The sequence below is a fragment of the Danio rerio genome, chromosome 10 (assembly GCF_049306965.1).
Source record: "Danio rerio strain Tuebingen ecotype United States chromosome 10, GRCz12tu, whole genome shotgun sequence".
NCBI classification, from domain to species: Eukaryota; Metazoa; Chordata; class Actinopteri; order Cypriniformes; family Danionidae; genus Danio; species Danio rerio.
In genome coordinates this window covers 23,692,345-23,698,344 of record NC_133185.1, presented here as the reverse complement: position 1 = coordinate 23,698,344, position 6,000 = coordinate 23,692,345, and positions in this window count along the sequence as shown.

Sequence of the window (6,000 nt, the reverse complement as noted above, 5' to 3'; positions counted from 1 at the left end):
TCTAACCCGCACTGTTACATGAATGAACTGATAGCTTTAATGGAAAGGAAGGGAATCCAGACATTTTTATAATAATTCCAAAGTGCTTTCAAGCCAAAACAAAATAAAAGCATAATTCCCTGGAACAGCTCTTGTAATTATATCACAGATAGGGAACAACTGTGCACCCTGGTGGTCTGGAGAATCAGCTCTGTGTAGCTCTGGGGTAAACCCTGTTCCTGGAGATCTACCTTTCTGCATATTTCAGCTGCAACCTTGATGAAACACACCTGACTTAAAATACCAAGGGCTCCTTCAAGTTGTGTTGGATTAGGGTTGGAGCTAAATTCTGCAGGAAGGTAGATCTCCATGAACCCCTGGTGTAGATATTGGCACATATGTAAATATTAAAAATACATAAGAAATATCTGAAATACTGAAAAACAGCGGGACAGAATAGTAAAATGAGGGAATTAAGAGTCCAGGGAAAAACAGGAGGGTTGACGGATGATATGAATTTGCATCTTACATAACAACTGACAAGTTACCAAGTATAGTGGTTGCAGATTTATTTATTTAAAGGCTGTACAGGTGTATTTGAGGTTGGTGAGTATGTCACCTTCTATTTAAAGGTCATAACAACATGATGGTGAGACCAGAGTTTTCATTTTAGGGTGGATTAACCTGTTAAAAATATCACCAAGGAGATCAAGGACATGACACTTCAGTCTTCCTTAGGTGTTATACAAGTTCGAACCCCTAGGGTGCAATTTTGGGTCAGAGGTGGATGCATTGCCATAAAGGAGCAAACATATTCATTTGGAAGCCCACTGTGAATGGCATAGAGAATTAGGGAGCAACGATGCATCACTTGACAGGAAGTGGAGTGGAAAATTTACCCAGCAGCCACTGCGTATCACTACAGCTCATAAAGAAGTCGGAATTAAATAAAGGCACTGAGCAGGCTCCAGTGTTAGTATTGAGTTTAATTAGTCCCAGGTGTTATTTGCATGCAGCTGTTCACGGGTATAAAGTGCAGTCCAGTATGGGTAGGGGAAAAAACCCACATTTTTGTCTTGTTTTACTTATTATATGTGACATAACAACAGTCATAATAATTAATATTTATAATCAATTGTTCATGTGTTTGTGACATGAACAGTATATAAACACACTCTGTCAAATGTTTGGAATAAGTAAGATTTTTTTAAGGAAGCCGTTTCTACTCACTGAGGCTGAATTTATTTGACTAAAATGTTGTAAAAACTGTTAAATTTTCAAATATTATTACAATATTAAGTGTTTTCTTATTGAATGTAGTTTCACGTTTATTATTGTGACTTAAAGATGAATTGTCATCATTACTCTAGTCTTCACAGTGTCACATGATCCACCACAAATTATAATAACATGGAGATATTGCTGATCCATTATCATTGGTTATTATTGGACATAAAATCATTAAGGATTCTCACAAATATCAGTTCTGAATTTTAAGTGTTTTGCTGCATAGTATTGTGGACACTGTGATATATTTTTTCTTTTGGGATTCTTTGGTGATAAGGAAAGTTCAAAATAATAGCATTAGTCTGTAATCTTTTTTTACATTATGCATATTTTTACGTTCACTCCTGAACAACATTATTATTTATTAAAATATTTTTTCACAATCTGACAACAACAACAACATTATTTTATTTTTATTATTTCACAGCTGTCCCTGTATTTTTTAAATGCAGTCTCTGTGAGCAGAATAAGCTAATTATGAAACATAAAAAACATCTTGCTGTTTCCAAGCTTTTGACTGGTAGTGTATGCATTTATTTTACATTATTTTAGGAATGTTTAAGCTTATATTTTACAATTAAAACTACAATAAATATGATTATTCAGGTAAAAAGTATAATATAATATAATAATATAATATAATATAATATAATATAACAATATAATATAATATGCAACACAGTGGCACAGTGGGTAGCACAGTTGCCTCACAGCAAGAATTGGGATTTTTGTGTGGAGTTTGTATGTTTTCCCCATGTTCATATGGGTTAACTGTTAATACAAAGCAGGATTGATCCATGCTTTAATGATGTTGACCCCAAAATCTGACCCTACCATCTGAATGTCACAGCAGAAATTGAGACTCATCAGATGAAGCAACATTTTTCCAATCTATTGTCCAATTTTGCTGAGCCTGTGTGAATTTAGCCTCAGTTTCCTGTTCTTAGCTGACAGAAGTGGCACCTGTAAGGTCTTTTGCTGCTGTAGCCCATTTTCCTCAAGGATCTACGTGTTGTGCTTTCAGAGATGCTTTTCTGCACACCTAGGTTGTAACGAGTGGTTATTTGATTTACTGTTGCCTTTCCATCAGCTCAAAGCTAGCCATTCTCCTATGACCTCTGGCATCAACAAGGTTAGAACTGCCCCTCACTGGATATTTTCTCTTTTTTGGACCATTCTCTGTAAACCCCAGAGATGGTTGTGTGTGAAAATCCCAGTAGATCAGCAGTTTCTGAAATACTCAGACCAGCCCGTCTGGCACCAACAACCATGCCATGTTCAAAGTCACATACAGTAAATCCCCTTTCTACCCCATTCTGATTCTTGGATTGAACTGCAGCAGATCATCTTGCCCATGTCTACATGCCTAAATGCATCGAGTTGCGGCTGTGTGATTGGCTGATTAGAAATTTGCATTAATGAGCAGTTGGACAGTTGTACCTATTAAAATGGCCAGAAATTGTAAATATGTATATCATGACACACACACACACACACACACACACACACACACACACACACACACACACACACACACACACACACACACACACACAAACAAATAAACACACGCACACAGGCACGCAAGCACGCAAGCACACATATCCACTTTTTACCCTTCAGTATGTGTGGCATCACTGACAGAAAGATATTTTGGCACAGAACACTTTGAGCACAGTGCTTTTCCAAGTGACCAATGAAAAGACAAAAGCATTCATCATATGAACTCCACTCAAGGGGTTTGAGAAAAAAATAAAATAAAATTATAATAAAATAAATAAAAAAAAAGGGGAAAAAGCTTTTGAGGGCAGCAAACGGAATTTCCTCCTTGTGAAGTGAGTCATTCATCAAACATTACAAGTGGCACCCCAGAGATGAAGACGTTAAAACAGAGCAGCAATATAGCTGGAATCCACAAGATTTCTGCTCCTCATAATAAACCTCTGAAATGTGCTTATTAGATTAGGTATTAGGATTTTAAATCAGCGGTATCTGCGGCTCCTGCATGCTTATAAAAGGAAGCTAATGGACTCTCAAGGCCCTCTAACTCTTGCCCTGGCTGTTTGTGGAGCTCATGATGGATCAGCAACACCTCCATCTCCTCCAGAACTGTTTTTATTTCTTCTCTTTTTTTTTTCGTGTTTAATCCCAGATCAAAGTTCCCGGAAAAATTGGTTTGGATTTTCAGGGCTAATGGTGTGACTTTTATGTCAAAAGTGGACCATTTCTCTTTATCTGCTTTCTGCAGGTGAGCTCATAGTCTTCTCTGACGGAGGTGGTCATAGGGGTGTATTAGGATGTCATTGCATCAGAAGAACTGAGACAGAGCGTTTCAGCTGTGTTTGATGTCTTTTTCGCTCCTCTGGGCCATGTTCAAGGATTCACATGGAAACATCTGGAGAACAACTGAAATGTCTCTTGTTTAATTAGATACCCACCCGCGGTCAGGATATTTTTTAATTAAGCTTAATTATTTAACTTAGAATTAGAGTTTCATTTTCGAAGGAATGTTAAATGTAATGAAATGTTTCCAAGAAAAGGAGATGTAAAAAATGGGGGATGAAAATCAAAAAGAGAAGGATAGAACAGCATGTTGGAAGAGCTTCTGATAAACTTTTGCATACTCGGTCATACACAGTTGAAGTCGAACTTATTAGCCCTCATGACATGTATGTATGTATGTATGTATGTATGTATGTATGTATGTTTGTATGTATGTATGTATGTAGGTATGTATGTATGTATGTATGTATGTATGTATGTATGTATGTATGTTTGTATGTATGTATGTATGTATGTATGTATGTATGTATGTATGTATGTATGTATGTTTGTATGTATGTATGTATGTATGTATGTATGTATGTATGTATGTATGTATGTATGTATATATATATATATATAATCCTTTGAAAGTAAAAATTATTACCCCCCTTAAGCAATATATATTTTTAATTGTCAAGAGTACAAACCACTGTTATCCAATGATTTGCCTAACACACCCTAACTTGCAGAATTAACCTGACTAATCTAGCTTTTACGGAGCACTTTAAGCTGAATACAAGTATTGTGAAAAATATCTAGTAAAATATTATTTACTGTCATCATGGCAAAGACAAAATAAATGTATATTATTATTAGATCTATATATACTAGAAATTGGCTATTAAAATTATTATGTTTAAAAATGTGTTGATTTTTTTTTTTCGTTAAACAGTGGGAACAATATAAATATAGGAGGGATAATAATTAAGGATGGCTAATAATTTAACTGTATTACTATATTATTTAACTGACTTAAACTGGATGTCTACAACAAAATTTTCAGCAGAAAATCATCCCATAATCTTTTCATTGATGTGTTTACATTTTTTTGGTTAAGTCTTTATTGTCCAGTCTGAAGACAAACTAAAATTGACTGTTTATTGCAAATACCCTCCCACCCCTAAGCAAACCACCAATAAATTATTCATAAATAGCTGCGAGTAGTAATTATTGAGCCCAAGTGCATCAGAAGTAAAGCAGAAAGATAAGCAAACATGACAGAATCGTCTGAAGAGTATAATCAAATGCATTATATTTCAGCATCTGCTGTCATTTACTAATTAATCTATTGAAAACAAATGTAACAATTTTATAGTATAATATTTATAGTAATAATAATAATGGTAAAAACACTGCAATATCAATTTTCTCCTTCATTGGCAGAACATAAATCAGTGTCTCGAGCCCTTGTCATTCAGCATAATGACATACAAACTCAGACCTGTACTTTGTAGCAAATTAGCTCAAAGGGAAAATATTAATATTTTAAAAAGTTATACTTAATTATAACACTTAGATAAGCTATACATTTTTACTTGACTCCTTTGTATCAAGTTTGTTCGTTCAAAGAACATTAATTTGTAGGTCATGTAAAATATTCTTCTTAAATTATAAAACTGCACAGTTTTTAGGGACCCCAGTTAAGAGCAAATAATGAACAACTTCAAGTGTAATACAAATAAAACACTAAACACTTAAACAAATGTAACACACACACACACACACACACACACACACACACACACACACACACACACACACACACACACACACACACACACACATTCAGTTGGTATACACTCAAAAAATGGCCTTTGCTGTTTGTTTAAACTACTTATTTAAAATAATTTGACAACACAATTAGTACACTGAAAAAAATAATTTCTTCAAAATTGTTGCAAACAATTTTTATGAGTTGAATTTAAACAAACAAATTAAATTTAGTATTGTTCAACTTAGGATTTCCTGCCTTTAGTATTGTATATATTTAGTATACAATTTTATTAAATCCAAAGAATCATCTTTGAATAATTTTTTTCAGTGTAAGATTTTTTTTATTTTTATTTTTTGTTAGATTTGTGCAAAACCCAGCATTTTTTGACAGTGTATGAAAGGGCAGTAAAGAGTAAAGAATAAATGCATGAAGTAATTGCGGTATTTGATAATTAACAGATCTTCAGCCTGAAGAAAAAACAATTTGATAATCATTCATTAGTTTCAGAAACTATTGCAAAAAGGTTTAGATGATACTCAATGTATCTGTTACCAAAACTAAGTTTGATACTTACCGTTTCTCGCTGTTTTAAAAAAGTGCTGATGCAGTTCATTGAGGCTCCAGTTGATCTTTGCTGAAGTTGGTTGATGAGAGAGAACAAGTTTGCATCTGAGGCTCTTTGATGAATGGAAAGA